This window comes from Genypterus blacodes, unplaced genomic scaffold (assembly GCF_046128005.1).
Source record: "Genypterus blacodes isolate CSIRO-AG114 ecotype Tasmania unplaced genomic scaffold, CSIRO-AGI_Gbla_v1 ptg000067l_1, whole genome shotgun sequence".
Classification (NCBI taxonomy): Eukaryota; Metazoa; Chordata; class Actinopteri; order Ophidiiformes; family Ophidiidae; genus Genypterus; species Genypterus blacodes.
In genome coordinates, this window is record NW_027466879.1 from 14,002,182 (window position 1) to 14,019,517 (window position 17,336).

Here is a 17,336-nt window from a genome sequence, read left to right on the forward strand (position 1 = left end):
AGATGAAACAAGAGAGGACAGGGCTAAGCACAGGGATGAAAAGAGAGAGATGCAGCATGATGCACGAGTGGGAGGGGAAGATGTGAATTTAGTCAGAGAATTAGTGCGTGGGACAAACAGGCTGAGCCATGGAGGAGTCAAGGCCAGGGCATGTGAGGAAACAGAGGTCAACATCGGGGCAAATGAAAGCCTCGGGGCCTGGTGCAAAATGTGAAGAATGTCACATAATCATTTTAGACACAGCTCACTGCTCTCTCTAAACAGGCGGCTGTGCTCTCTCTGCATCGTGATGACGCCGGCTTCATGTTAAGATTGGATTTAGGAAAGATGTGGGATTGTTTTCTTTTACCATGATAACAATGGAGACATGGGAGGAAGCATCAGCCCCGAACATGAACCTTAATCTGATAAGTTTTATGCTTATGGTCCTATATGTTAGAAAACCATGCATAAGACACAAACACAGTATAGAGTCCTTAACTTGGAATACATTGTGCTGAGTCATCTTTCTCTTTTCAGCTCTCTTTTTGTATGTCCAAGATGGTTTGGAGACCTACAGGGGTTATAAACCCATAACCTGTTCAATCATTTATTTCTGGCCTGCTTAATTTCCTTTTTCTCTGCTATCTTTCCCCAGTCTTCATGGATTTGGGAGCAGACAGGGGCACAACAAAAACACTGCTTTCTGTTCTCATTTCCTTGTTTGCTACAGTTTCTCACAGGAGCTGAATTTATTGCAGCTTGGTAAACAACTTTGTGTGCCTTTATGCCAAACGCTGTTAAGGGGGTTTGGACATAGAATAGAGGAAGAGGCTAGAGGTGAGCGGCCGTCCGATGATTCCTCTTTAATGGAAACCTCTGAGTTCAGGCAGAGGAAGAGCGAAGTGCAAGACTCTGTGTGATGAGCTTCAGGTGGGGATGAGAATCAATTTAAAAATATTGTATCGATTAAATCCTTTGGCCCTGATGTTTGTACCGACAATCTACAGAGAAAATAGTGAAATGGTCTGTTAATGTTAATGGTGTGAAATGTCTGTTTTCAGGCTAATCAAGATAATAGTCACCATTTATATTGGTAAAGTCCTTGTAACAGGCTTCAATTATGAGGTTGAGTCCATTCAGTGTTTCAGTTTTTTAGTTCATTGTAGATACAGAATAATAGCCATAAGACGTCCATATATTTTTGTTAATTGCAGTATTTTGCAGAGTAGATTCATGATCTGTGTTGACTTGACCCCTGCAAAGTCTAAATGTTGGTAGGGAATTATCCACAGGAAGCTTTATTCATGAAAACCTTGAAGATTGCATGCTTCTGTATACGTTCTTGAATATATTTGTTATATAATTCTAGAATTCTATTAAATGCATTAATGAAACACACCTTCACTCTAGCAGAGAGTTTTATCCTCTTCACGTTAAAGCCTGATTCCTTCAGATTTAACCTGAAACTGTGGCATTGCAACTATTTTGTAGCTGCTTTGTAGCCACAGTGTTTGCATCTTATTCATAACCAAGCCCCTCTCTTCATCATTTTGAATTTGCAATTCTAATTAATTATCTGCTCATTTATTTTAGTACCTTGCACAGGTGATGCAAATTGCACCCATAATTGCACCTATAATTGCAGATTAACACGATTGTGGTAGATCAGAGCCTAATGGCCCATTTTGGGGATGTTGTATGTCACAATGCAGAAGCTTTGCACCTGCAAAAGAACATTTCTGTCGGGTGCCTGCACCAGTTTGTTATTTTGTTGCTGTAAAAATGAGTTTGCTGAAAGTAGGAGAAGAGGCACAGTAGTGTGCGTGCGTGCGTGCGTGTGTGTGTCAGTTACAATCATAGGCTGTGGTGCAGTGCAAGTCATTACATTTATATAATTTAACCATATCTGCTATCTTTACCTAATATAAGGCGGGTCACCGAACAGCCCCATAGATGAAATACAAAATTTTGCAGCTGATAATCATTTCCAGAGACCATGAACATATCCGCTTATTCTACATGAAGATGTTACCAGGTGGCATGATGTTTCTCTCAAAATGCATTACGCTAATGAAAAGATGAACTTCTGATGATCTGATGTATCTGGTGCTGTGTCTCCTCCTGGGTTTGTTCCTGGTTGGGAAGGACAACATTTGGCAAGAATCGGCCCATAAGACCAAAGCCTCACATCAAAACATTCAATGACTGGAACACTGAACATATCTGCAAATCTGGCAATAAGTGACTAGATTAATGTAGGTAAAGTAAAGATAAAGTGGGTTAAGGTTAGGCAAATATTGGACTCCTTTACTGCATTTTGGCCAATAACCTAAAGAACATTAAGCACTTATACCAATGAGTTGTACAGTATATGAGGATAACTCCTATGTCTCAAGGTTGAGAGATGCAAAGGGCTAGAAACTCAAGATTTGACAAGAAATCCACACAAAGAGGGAAGAGGCCGGCAGTGGGTCAGGGCGACGATACAGCACCGTATGTGACAGCTTGAAGCACGCCGCGTCACAATCCATTTCTCGTCTCCACAGTCCACATTAGACGCCTTGTCACAATAATTACATTTCTCTGAATTAATTGATGACTTATAATGGAAATAAGAGCTGTCGGGGAATGTATCAAAGCACAGCAACAATAATTGCAAAGGCAATAACCAAACAAATATCATCTGGACAAATGTGGGAGAGTATTAGACGTGATTGATGAGCGGAGCAGGACCAGCCACACACTGTGTTTGTGCTCCGGGACTTCTGCAACTGTGCATTTGACGGGCTGTGTGTGTGTGTGTGTGTGTGTGTTTGTGCGTGTGTGTGTGTGTGTGTGTGTGTGTGTGTGTGTGTGTGTGTGTGTGTGTGTGTGTGTGTGTGTGTGTGTGTGTGTGTGTGTGTGTGTAAAATGGGTTTTTGTGTAAGCATGTGTAATTGCGCATGCTGACTACAGAGCACCTTTCATTTTGAATGTGGGCTACAGACTGTGCTTGGAGAGAAATCGCATTAAACAAAAAACAGCAGTGAGGAATTGGTAATCCATGCTGAAATTGAATAACTATTCAATAATGTTCATTTCTATACAGAAAACGACATAATCCCATTCATCTGTGAGCTTTCCTTTTGTCTGCAGCGTTTCAGCCGTCGCATATCAATGTGAAATACAGGATCATAACATTACATCATACAAAAGCTCATTTGTTACATGCTTTGTAAAGTTTAATGTGATATTTATATTTTATGTTTTTTTAGGTTTATATATATTTATGACATCTGCAAAATGGTTATGGAAATGTGGTTTGAATAGATGCTTTTTCCTGAGGTGTGATGATGAACTTAGAAGCCATCACACACAGTTAACGATGCATGCAGAAAGTGTGTGTCCATGTACGTATATATTGAGCGGTGCTACAGTGTAGTATGATCATCTGTCTTGACTTTGGCCATTTATCCTTTTCTTTCTCAGAAATGTCTCGCTGAAAAGAAGGAGAAGCACACAAAATGCTTAGCTGGCTGACGTTGAAACCAAACATTTTCATCTTTTAGTTGTGAAATCTAACGCTTCAACTTCAATCGGCCCCTCAACATTTCACAAAACACCTCCTACAAGATCAGTGTGGATAAAAAATACACTCTGAACTAGTTTGGGTTCAGATGATTCACACTCGTTTTGACTTAGAGTTATAATGTATTAGCTGGGACCAACTTTTCAGCTGCTAAACAGAGAAATATGCCCAAACAACCGATCCATTCCTTTAGGTTCTCTCATTGACAGCAGGACTAAGTTCTTCCTATAGCTGAATGAAAACGTTGTATTTTGGAGGGTTAATCTGAGAAAAGATGGAGCCGTTTTACTGTTGCACATCTCCAGTTTCCTCCACCATAAATGTAGCAAAGACCCTGAGCTGGTGTTCCCCTGCCACGCGAAAATTCCCAACCACTAACTAACCATAGCACGTTTGCTTTACAAGCTCCACCCACAACTCTTACAAGGGCCACTGAGAGTGCAGCATGACCGGTGACGGCCAGCTTGTACGATGCAACAAAACCAGCCAATGAACTCAGAACTAATGTGGAATATCAATACCTGAACGTTTGTTAATGACGCTGGCCAGGTTCAAAAAGCAGGTGACCTACTGAATTTTGAGGCCAATCCAACCTGCGATGGCGATGGCAGATGGAGCGGAGCAAACAAACACACGCGTAAACAGGCCTGTAAACAACTCTAACAATAGCAGGGTGTTGATGTGTTTTCAGTTTGGGTGCGGCTCTGTTCAACACATAAACCTCCACAGCGCCAAGCCGCAGTCATATCACACTTACATCATGTTTTGTTGTTCCAAATAGCAACATCATGGGTAAGATGAGCAACAGAGCAGCTGATTGTTGCTCTCTCTCTCTCTCTCTTTCTCTCCCTCTCTCTCTCTCCCTCCCTCTGGTTTCATTAACATCACACATGCATCATGCCCCTTCTAAATCTTCGTCTTCTCATCTTTTGCAGCTCGATGTGTCCAATTGTTTTCTAAAGGCTGAAGTGCCACTTAACAATAAGGCCATTACTACACATAAATACAGGGAATGTTTTTGGTTGCCAGGCTGCGGGCCCACATTTAATGGCTTTTTAATGGCTGATTGCTTATTGCAAAATGGAAAAAAAAACTACAACCCTTTATTAATGAAAGCTTTCAAGTCTTTATAAATGTTAGTAAGTCATTAATAAAGATTCATAGCTTGACACTGTACACTAAGCCATCAAACCTGCAGTTATAAATGTTAGTCATTTAAAGTCGTTAATTTTTTTTCCCTCCACTTACATAAACACACATACTGTAGTACATTTAGCTTGATGTACATAGTATATTAGCTTTATTTACATGGAACTTTAACATTCTATACATTCACCAGCAGCAATAAAGAGCATTTAGTATAAAGATTACAGAGATTTACAGGAGATGCATACATTTTCCTTTTTCATCCATTCGACTGCGTTCCCTTGCTTCTTTTCAGGAAAAATCTCTCTCTCTCTTCCTTCTTTCTGACATCTTTATCCACGCAGGCCATATGGATGTACCTCTCTGCAGATACACACACAAGCGCGTGCAAAATGTTGCACGACCACACGCACAAATGACTTTCCGAGCACAGGTATAGGGACTTTGATAAACAAATACACTCAGGCACACACTCATACTGTTGGGAGACGGACAGCTGCGCAAATATGCCGGCCCTCATTCTTGGGATCTGAGTGGTGCTCCAGTCACAACAGCAAATATTTCCCCTGCTGTCATCTCCTCTATTTTCCCTTCGTTATTCATATGAAAACGTGTGCAGGAAGTGGAGGAGGAGAGGCCTGGAACTGAACTGCTTCATCCCTCTTCTCCCATTTCCCTTCCTCGTCCTCGTGGAGCCAGATGCTGATTGAGGGGGGTGGTGGTGTGGGGGGGGGTTGGCAGGGGGGGATCTGGGGGGCGAGGTGGGACCCTGACTCGTCCCCTCGGGGATATGAAATGTAAATTTTGCGACGTGGGCTCATTTGCTGCAGTCTGGAGCTGTCTGATAGGACCTGACTGGAGGCTTTGTTGATTAGCTTAATTCCATCCTCGTGTGGACCACCATAGCAATGCACTTGGAACATTTGTTAGAGCATTAGGCCCACAGTTAATGAACAATTTGTTCCGTTAAGCAAGGAACCACGCAATCGTGAGCCATCCTGGTGCTTTGTGAAAGGTTTTCAAGCGGGAGTCGACGCCTCGCCAGCAAATTACATTGGAAAAGTTATGCGCGTGAAAAAAGTACATCTTTGTTAATGTTTCTGCACCTGTCCTGCCAATTTCTAGGTGAGTCCATTATTTGATGTCTTGTACAGGTTTTGTGTTATAGCTGTTATTTGTTGTCCCCCACTGTGACTATTGTTCACTTGTGAATATTGCGCAGGTTGTCCACCGCTGTGCATGTAAATAGAATTTCCTCCAAGCACAATACATGGCGCGTATCTTAATGTGTTTTCACACCTACTTGGTTAAGCCTGGTTCAATCTCGACTCTAGTACACCCGCCCCCCCCCACACACACACACACACACACACACACACACACACAGACACACACACACTTGGGCGTGGTCCAAAACAACCGGCCGAGGAAGCCTCAGTCCGATCACAAATTTATGGTTTGATTGTGTTGGGAACTCAGTTTGAACTACTTCTGAACATGAATGAATGATGTCATGTTCACGTTGTGCATAAAGCAAATGCTGATTTTGACAGAGCCTTTTGACTAAAAGTTGCTCACTCATTCAACCATAGCAATGCTCTCTTCAGTGGATTTCTGATTGTTTAAAATGCAGCTTGGATCCCATTTAAGCTGCTGTGTGCTGTGTTGTTTTCTTTCTCTGTTCCTCTGCAGTTTTTGATTTGTTTTGTTTTGCTTTTTTTCTTTTAATCTCGGTGGGAGTAATGTCGGCAATTAAAGATTAGAGAAATTCACCCGGTTTCATTCACCTTCTGTCTTTCTCATTCGCTTTGCCTTTCTGCCTCTGTTAACACGAGAATTGCTTCACTATCATAACAACTCTACTTCAGCCGGGAGGTATCAACAGAAGAATTTCAAATTATTTATTTACAACAGATGACAATTTTATGGAAGGCCCAACACAGCATCAAATAAATTATTGAGTAATGGTACAAGTGAGTAGCCTGTATGTCATTTAGATGCCCTGCAAGCTGAGAGGAGAAGGACTGCTGAACAATACGGATGCGCATGGAGATTTTGTTGCATGATGGGTAGAAAGCACCAGAAACAGAGGAGCGGAGGAAGATATGTTAATCGACCAAAAACTCAAACTAAAGATGGGGGCTGGTGCTTGGTTCTTCAGGCTAGTGCCACAGAATAAGGTTGCAGAGAACAGACAAACCCTTGAATTGGAGCACCAAATACTTCACCTCAACCTCCATGACTTCTTGTACTCTCGACCAAATGCTCAACTTAAACTTATTGTCAGCAAACTCCACGGAAATGGATGGATTTACGAGCAGCTCTAAGTATTATCTGTATTGTCAAAGCCTGATATAGCTTTTTCCTTCGCGCCATTGAGCACCGTTGTCATCCAAACACTGCTAATATTGGTACATTTAGCTTGTTTATTCTTTCTCTGTGATGAGTGAGACGAGGGTACTTTATTCCTCTCGGGCTGATTCATCCATCTGTTTGTGACACACTCCGGCACCATCCTGCACCGAATCTCAAATGTATCTTCGAGTTGTCTCAGGCAAACATTTTGACTTCACCAAAACAAATAGAGTACCTATCAGAAAGATGACACTGACAGCTGACAATCCAGCACACGATTCCAGGTTTGACTCATCAGATCATGGCAGGATTCTACAGTTGTGTGGCGTTACTGCGCCGCACTTCTCAGGATTCTTTTTGTTTCTCCTGTCTGTTGAGGTCATCCAGGAAACAGCTGATAGGAAACAAGCTTATTGGAAAGTAGACAGGGCCAAGATGAACATGGTGGAACTATGAAGTCGGGGTTAAAGTAGTAGAACGAGTATGGGTCACCCGATTTAGCACCCCTGCAATGTTGAGAGGCATCACTCTGCTCGTAAAATGAAGAAGAATGTGTCAAGTGTTATCACAATCATACCATACAAATGATGTCCACGTGTGCATCTTTGCTGTGTTTGTCTTTATCAGTTTATCTCCTGGTTAAGTCCATTTCACCACTGACACTTGTTGCATGGAGTGAAGCATATTTTGCCATGGTTACCGTACCTGAGAGGATGTTTGTGTGTATCAAGTGTCCAGATATCATTTTCAATCATAACAAACATCTACCAGCTAATGAGAAGCAGGTACGTATTTGCAGGTATTTTTACAAGTGTTGTTTATGCATTTTTTCACTTCTGGCAGAAGCATACTTGACCACGAGGTTAAAATAAGCACTAATTCTACAGAATAATACAATGTGTTCCTTTGAGCTCTTACTTGTTATACTTGTAATATATTTATTATACTTGTGTTCTGTTGCATTTATCTGCTGTGGCATCGTAACACAGAATCCAGCATAAACAAAAACAAACCTTTCATTCTCTCTCCTCTCCTCTCTCCCTCCTCTCCTCTCCTCTCCCCTCCTCTCCTCTCCTCTCCTCTCCTCTCCTCTCCTATCCTCTCCTCTCCTCTCCTCTCCTCTCCTCTCACCCGCATGTTATCTCTCTCATTTTTGTTTCCTCCGTTTCGACTCTCTCTCAATTTCCCTCTCTTTCTCTCTCCCTCTCTGCCCTTCTTCCTGCGGCCTGCCACGCTCTCATTTGTCACATTTACAATGGAAACATCCAAATTTACAGATGCTATCAATTAATCACCTCCGCTCTAATTACAATCCAATTAACCTCTGTTTCCACGCGCCATGCTGCAGGACGGCCAGCTCCCTCCCTACTCAATCAAGCTGCTCAGAGAGACAGACAGAGAGACAGAGAGGGAGGGAGGATGGAAAGAGGGAGATTTAATGAGGGCAAAAGTAAGTAAGATGGAAGAGGGGTGATAGATAGATAGATAGATAGATAGATAGATAGATAGATAGATAGATAGATAGATAGATAGATAGATAGATAGATAGATAGACAGACAGACAGACAGACAGACAGACAGACAGACAGACAGACAGACACAGACAGATAAAGGGGTGTTATTTGACAGTTTCCTTGATTTCTGAAATTTCTTCGCATAACATGTAGTTTCATCAGGGTTTCCAGCTTGTCGCCAACACATTCATGGTGTTCTGAGCGAGTCTCAGGTTCAATACCTCATCCGCTCCCTCTCTCGCTTGTCCCTAAATGACCCTTTTCTCACAAACCTATCAGATAATGTTCCAAAGGTCTGAGGAGGACGAGGATGTTTTCTGGCTGTGGTTGGTGGGAGGTTTAAAGAAAGAGGACGGATGCGTTCAATACAGACGAGACCACATCTCCAGATGCTGTTTCAAGACCAGACTGTCACTGTGGACCACCTGTGCGTGTCCATGTGTGCACATGCATGTGTGCAGACTCAAGCAGGATGACATCACAGCATCACAAAGTCGCAAATGGAACATATGTGATCACACACGATACGGCAAATCTATATGCAAACATCCAACAGTACAAATGTGCTGAGACTCAAAAAGATGCACAAACACACATGTGCGCACACACACGCACTCATCCAGCTCTTGCACAGATGGATATACCCCATGACTATTAGTAGCTCTGGATTTACAGTGGCCCGTCAGCCTTCAGCTTTTAATGCCACATGGGGCCTGTTTTACAGCTCAGCCCCAGGGCCCCAATCGGCTTTCAATTAGCAGGTGAGCTGCAGCCCTGTTCCCAATCAATAGCCCAGTACAGGCAGGCTGTAGGCACCCTGGGGCCCCAGCTTGGAGGGAGGCGAGAGGGGGAGGGGTTGGGTGGAAGAGGACCTGGCAGGAAAGGCTGAGGTGGAATCGTGCCATGCTGCTGGGCCAGAGGGCTGTTTGAGCGGACTGGGCCTGTCACATACACACACACACACACACACATACACACGCTCACGCTGCAAGAAAAGTGTCAAGGAACAATTTATTTGCAAATGTGATCTCCAAATGTTGCTTTTTTTTTTAAAACATGTACAAGCAGGCTAAAACCAATACAATGATTGAAGGGTGTTAGCCCATAATTGGCGACCTCAGAAGAGAGAGCTGTCTCCCATTCCAGCTCCAGAAATAGCCGCGTTGACGAGCGCATGTGTCAGGAAGGCAGAATCACAAGTAATAAAGCTCAGTACATACAAGATCTAAGACTGACTTTCATTCCATAAACTGTGAGTTACAAACCAAATGAAGCAATATATGGACGAATTGAATGAGTGAAACGCACATTTCTAACAAAGTGTCCATTATAGACAATGAGCGAAAGGATCTTCAAATGGAGCTAATTATGCTACATTTCCAAATAGAAAATGTCATCTAATAAAAGGGCATAAGAGCAACACTTGAAAGTGACAGCGATGCAGTTGAAATGATCGGAGTCAGAGGTTAGACTGCTGCAGAAAAGCGAGATGTAAAGACTATAATGAATGGTTTGTCTGCCTTCAACAGGTCTGCGACATTTCATATCTCAGCTTTTTAATTTTTTTTGCGAGGAAATAATCCCAGCAAGAGTCAATCTGAGCAAAGAAACATCGTGTCGGACAAAAACGCCACTTTTGTTTACGTGTATCTCATTTGAATAATCCTGCAATGGAAGGGAAATTATTATTGATTAGCGCCCTGAATACAAATTAAGGGGACTTATTAAAATGGACACTTTTTTGGAAGACACATATACACAGACACACACACACAAATTATCGGCGTGTATGCACAGCTGTCGAATCCGCACTTTCATCAAGGCTGGGCTCTCTCAAACTCCACAGAGAGGAAGAACCCAGCGAAAACAAAATGAAGTGTTTCAATTCTGCACCACCTCTCTGAGACACCACTGCACGGCAAAATAGCCAAGTCATTTTAATTAGACTCATAGTGCACCACATGCTTCTGTCCCTACCTCCAAAACGTGAAAAAAAAAACTGAAAATCCTGCTTCTTCAGTGACAGCAGAGGGAGGAGAATCTGCCAAAGCAAGCGGCTTTGGCACGACGAAACTGGCGTTCGCTGAATAACAGAACAGAGCACCATTTTTACATCACGCTGCACTGATTGCCAGAAGAGCGACCCCCGTCACGCAATTTTCTGTCTCTATTTCTTTCTTTTTCTTCCCGTCAGCGCTTTGTAACCTTGCGAGAAGCTGCAAACAAAGGGAGCGTGGTGTAGAAGTTGGAGTAGATTGGAAGGCACTGAGGAGGAGGAGGAGGTGGCAGTGGTGGAGGAGGAGGAAGAAGGGAGAAGCTACAGAGGAACTGGAGTGACATGGGTGTCTTTGAAGGTTCCGCGGTTGGTGGGAGTATAGAGCTGGAGGGGGTTTGGGTAGATTAGGGAGAGGTGGGAGAGATAACGGGGTTGCCTCCAACACCCGGCTCCCCCCTTCCTCCCCCGTCCTCCCACTTCCTCTCCCCTGCACCGGTTTCATTTGGGGAGGATGGATGTCACTGTAGTGTTTCCATGGGAAAAGAAGGAGAACCTGTTAATTAATAAAATGTCGCCTTACCCCCTTTACACCTACATTCACACACTCCCAGATCCATATTTCATGGCTAAACACAACCTCGCTTCTACTGCAACCGCAGCTAATTTAAAGTCTTTGAAGGCATCACAGCAGGAGGTGTGAGGATATGTGCGTATGTGTGTGTGTGTGTGTGTGTGTGCACTATATATGCATCCACGTGTGTATGCGGGGTCTGTTTTTTCACATATGTGCGCACGGAGCCATTTATAAAGTTAATGCGTACATGTGGACATACATATGTGCATGCGCGACGTGCATCTGTCTCTTCTGCGTGTGTGAATGCACTGTTGATCTACGCCCGTCTGTGTGCAGCCTGCTACGACACGTCTCACTCTTGAGCGGCGGTGGCGGTAGGCGCAGCGCTCGAAGCTGCTGGAAGGCGGAGAGACAGGCGAGCTCTTCCCTCCACACATCTCTGTTCAAAGGCGGCATCAAAGTCTGGCAGAAATGTCAGTGCTGCAGGCAGGGGACCGGCCTCTGAATGTCAGTCCTCCTCAGGTCAACAGAGAGAGCCAGCCTGCCTTGCAAAGACAGAGAGAGAGGGAGAGAGACGCGGAGACACAGGGAGTAAGATGATGATGAAAGGACATAACACGGGGACAGTGATTGGGAGTACAAGATAAAGCGAGGGAGAGAGACAGAAAGACGAAGTTGCGGAGGGGAGAGAGAGTGATAGCGAGCAACGGGGAGATTGTAGGGCAAAATAATAACAGGGGATAAGAAAACAAAATGTTGGGTTTGGCTGTTTTTGCCAAGACTGGGTTGCTTTCATTCTGTCAGTGTGTGTTTCTGTAGTTGCAGCGGGATGTCAAGTGACTTTGGGCCGGAGATGGAGAGAGGCTTTCAGCAAGAGGAGCAAGAAGGAAGAGGCTGAAAGGAGAGCAAGGCTAGACGACGCAGGAATGTCCTCGTTTCTGCATGTGTCCGAATGCAGAAAATCACCAGCAGAGATGGATAGAGAAGAAACATACGCATAGACAGAGAGAGAGAGAGAGAGAGAGGGACACACACACACACACACAAACACACACATTCGAATATACGCGCACACCCAATGATTGTCCCAGTGCAGACCATGAGGACCCCGTCAGATTACAGGAGGGTAATTGAATGGTAAGGGAGCAGACAACACATCTAGCACAGCCGGACTCCAGAGGCGGCTGCCACCATACCAGTGCTCAGGGGAAATTCAGAGCCCACTTAATAGTGAATTGGAGATGGGACATTTTGTGTGTGTGTGCGTGTGTGTGTGCGTGTGGGTGTCTGTGTGTGTGTTATGTGTGTTACATGTGTTAGGGTTGGACAAAGGAGAGCGTTGATGGCAGAAAATGGTCACAGAAAATGTGAAGCAGAATGATCGAGAAGCAACTTGACACGAGCGAAAACTATGCTGGGGGGTAAAAATTGAAAGGCATGACAGAGCAGAAAAGGAGAGAGATCGTGACAGGGAGAGTGTGAGAGAGAGAGACAGACAGAGAGAGAGAGAGAGAGCCCTGGGAGAGGGAGAGGTAGAGGTAGAAGGCATTTTGTGGCAAAAGTTGATAAATGCAGATGAAAAGAACGAAAAGGGCAAATGGGAGGAAAATGACCGAACACAAACATGGAAAAAGTGGGAGAGGAGGTGAGAAAGATGAGACAAAAGCTAGAGAGAGAGACAAAGGTGGGATAAATGTCGTGGCAGAAAGTCAGAGTGAGGGACAGAAGAGAAGACAGACCGGGAGGCAGGGACGGGACGGGACGGGGGGGGGGGAAGCTACAGCTACGAGTCCATCTGTCAATGAGCGTCTCTAATAGCAAAGGAAATTGACAAGTGACTGTTGTGAGGAAGTCAAAGAGACACACGATGGAGCGCCACGCCGAGAGACGGAGACAGGTGACAAATGAACGCACATTTCTCTGAATGGCACTTTAACGGCAACGTACGCACGCGGTGTCATTTTATTCCCATATGAATGGAAGGAGACACACAGATGTGCGGGCATAGAGGAGTGTGTGTGTGTGTGTGTGTGTGTGTGTGTGTGTGTGTGTGTGTGTGTGTGTGTGTGTGCGTGTGTGTGTCTGGAAACTAACATGCAACTCAGGCAAGAAAGAGAGAGTGGGGAGAATGGAAAGAAAGACAGAAAGAGAGAGAGGGAGGGAGGGAGGAGAAAACAAGAGGGTCTGTTGGGTGTGAAGTTTCCCCTGGATATGATATGTGGATATGGGGATGTCATCAAGCCTGTGAAGTGGAAATAATAAAGAATTAGGATTGTCTCGGAAGACAGGGGAATTAATCCAAAATGAATTACGAAGAGAGACAGGAGGAGAGGAAGAGGAAAAAAAATCAACATCAGCTATTTCCTTTTCCTCTGCTCGGAGGCAGATAGGAGGGGGGGCGGTCGGTGCCAGTACTGTGAATCCCATAAAAATCAAATTAATAACAAAGGGGAAAAACACACATACACACAAATAGAAGTGGGGGAAAAATTAGCACGGGGGTGGAGGGAGATAGTCGCACAGAGAGTAATGGGACAGATGGAAAAAAGGAGAGGAATAAAACCGGGGGAGAGATGCGAGGGAACTGAGGGTGGGCACTGTTGCTGCCAGATTGCGCCGCTCTTTTGTTCCCCATCGTCTTTCTGGAGAGGGCTGCTGGTGTTAAAGAGGAGATGCCGCCGAGGCCATTGTAATAAATGCCACTTGTAAATTGCGGAGCGGAATTATACAGCGTGCAGATGGATCCATACGCCTGAGCAAAACGTGGCCAAAAAACCGGGAGCGATAATTAAGACTTAGGGGGTGAATGACAGAGCCATTTGTGACGACGGAATATGGCGTCTCCGAGCACTCTGGGAAACAGAAGGGCTCGGAGAGGCTCGGTGTCACAAAACATTACCCACACAGCTGTTGGCTTTATGAGCAGCGATGGTATACTCCCTACCTCCCTCCCTCTCTCTCTCTCTATCTCTCTTTCTACCCATGTCTCTAACCCCCCCACCCCTCCCTCTCCTCTGTCGCCACACAGTGGTGCTGTTCTTTCCCAGTTTAAAATACACCCCCCCCCCCCCCCCCCCCCCCCCCACACACACACACACACACCAGCCCCTCACCACCCCCCACCCCGCCATTCCTCCACCAAGCACCATCAACCGTCCCATCCATCGCCACCCGTCTCCCCTTCCCCCTCCCTCCCCCCCCTCTCTCCCTTCGTATTCTCTGCTTCACACCACCAACCATGCCACCTCTGAGGGACCAGACAAGGACTTGTACTCCATCATTCAAATCCAGGGAGAAGGAGGAGGAGGAGGAGGAGGCGCTCCGCATGCACACAAATATAGAGTAACACCCAGGCTGAAAATTCAATAAAAAGCCAGACACCGACAGTGCTTGGTACTGTTTTGAATGGGAGTTTCGGGCTCAGTGTGGCTCTGGGCTGACTGTAAAGTAGGAAAATCGAATTCGGTTGTTTTCCTCCTCCACTTTGTCCAACCCCCCCTCCCACCCCCACCCCCCGACTCCACACACCACCCCACCCTCCTTTTCTCTCTCTCTCTCTTTGAAAAAAAAACCAAACAAAACAAAAACTACTAGATTTTTTTTTCTATGCCATCACTGCACTCTCGGGGTCCACACACACCCCAAGACCCTCGCATGCAGCACCGCTCCTGGAGAGAAACACGCTGGCTGCATATTAGACTCTAATGGCTCTAATGCAAACGCTAAGAATGCACTAGAGCTGCTCAACAAGTGTGATTGGATATTCCAATGCCACACATTTGTCACATACAAAGGCTGAAAGAACTTTTGAAGAGGAGCGAACATTGCTGCTCATCAAGTCATTGCTTTACCATTATTATCACTGTATAAACTGTCCCTGTACATCTACCGAGATAAAGCCCTGCACATTAATCCTACGTGCTAAATAAGGTAATTATGTTGTGTCCCCCAAACTCTGCCCTCTGCTTTCTTAGCCTCTGTAAGTCTATTTGTCTGGCTGGCTGGCTGGCCTGTCTTCTTAGCCCATCTACCTCTTTGTCTCTGTCCTGTGTCTGCCCTGTACAGAGAAGCCTACAAAGTCTTAACTCAAACGAGACCCCTTCGCGCCCCGTTAAACCACCGACCTTCTCTGTCACTCCTGTTGCCCGTTGCTGCCGACGACCGGGGGCCTGAGCTGCAAGCTAAGAGACCCAGAGCTCAATAAAAGTGTGGGTGATTAAACAACTCCCTGTAATTGCTCCTTTTGTGGAGGAATCAAACGGTCACACTGATTATAGAGGCAGCAGAGAGGGAGGCTGGGAGCAGCCGCTTCCGCCGAGGGCCAGACACCCACAGTGACCCTCTGCCCTTCCGTCACCACTCCTTTATCTGACCAAACAACCACTGTGTAGTGTGTGTTTACCTGTATATGTGTGTTCGTGTGTGCGTGTGTGCGCGCGCGTGTGTGTGCGTGCGTACAAACACGCGCGCACGTGCGGGTGCGCGCGCACTTGTGTGTGTGCTAATGCCTTGTGCGTATATGTTCTATCTGTTAAGTATGCAAAGGAAGCGGTTGAAACGAGTCAAAAAAACACCAGAGCTCCCCTCAGTGGATGCTTATTGAATTACACGAGGAAGAGACAGTTGGATCTTAGCAACGTGCAATTGTTTGCAACAAGCCAGCTGGCTTTGGTAATGGGGACAAAGCCAAACCATGGGACCGTGTCCAACATGAGGGCTGGGTTTCAGAGATCATAGTAACACGTGAACCATACACATCATCTGCTACTCACACACATACACAGATAGCTGTGTAAGGCCTTATCGTGTGGGTCAGCGTAAAGGGAGGGGGGGTAATTACCATAGCAGCAAATACACACGTAAAGTGGCTTTCAAGGGTGCGTGAGTGCTTCAGCTTCCCCGTGATTATGCCCACTCTCTACGCACCCGGCACTTGTACACATATAGGGCCTCCGGAGCCAAAACAACCATCGGACTGGACTTTTGCAGTTTAGTAGGGATGAGCTGTATTCAGTTGCTTTGAAAGTGGAGAGCTTTCTGTGGTCAGAGAGAGGGAGAGAGGAGCGAGTGGGCAATTGGCTGGTCAACAAGTCTTAGTCAACTGCTCTTGGCATATTTTAACCAGAGGAGGGTGGATTTGATGAAGTCGATCAAGCCTTTAATGAATTTCTGAAGCAATTCATGGGATACATAACAATGCGTATATAATAAAGAGATACACATGTGACGACACAACTGAAGTATCGATGTTTGTTGGTGTTATTTATATGCGGTGGGTTGGGGTGTAATGTGACGTGAAGGGGAAACGCTTTTATCAGGGTATGAGTGATATTGTCATGGAACAATCCTATTACTGTCATGCTGTTATGATTCATCATAACAGCCATTCTGTCTTTCTTCTGAAGCAGCAGTGTCAGAGCGCTGCCCAGGTGCAAATCAATAAAACATCATGTTGTTGTGTGTGTGTGTGTGTGTGTTGGGGAGGGGGCGGGGGAAGTGTAGGTGTGTGTAACATGCGTCGTGACACTCCGGTGTAAAGAATAAGCTAGAATGATGACGCATGTGCTTCAATCTGTTTCAAGTGTAGAAACCGTAGGCGAACATGACGTTTATGAATAAAGGCTGGTTTGTGTTCACTGTCTTGCATCACAGCCTCGATCTGAGTCAATACATTTCCATAAAGCCCGTTCCATGTGAAAAACAGACAACTGACCAACTATATATTGATATTTGACCATTTAAATGACTAGAAAAGCCAGAGTTAAAAATGTAGAAAAATCCATCCTCAGACAGCAGAGAACAAGGCAGGCTGTGTATTTCATATGTGTGGAGTAATAGTGCCCCCCTCTGGCCAAAACACTTCACAAAAATCCAACCACAAGGGACCGTTCCACCAGTAATGGTCAATTTTCCACACAGACATCAAAGAGGAGACTGTATGTAAAATTGTGCAAAATCAGGGTTTATTCCTTTTTTTTTTTTTTTACATCAAAGCCTTTCATCATCATCATCATCATCATCAGCATCATTACCGTTATCATTGTTCAGCTTTGAAAACATCACCGGAGGGAGAGCACATTCGTAAACAGACTCAAAGCTTCACCTCGATGAACAAACAGGCATCATTATCAGCACAGTCCTGCAGCAGCGACTCGTACATGTGCGTCTCTTTACATTTCAGCGTCTCCAATGTCCTTATTA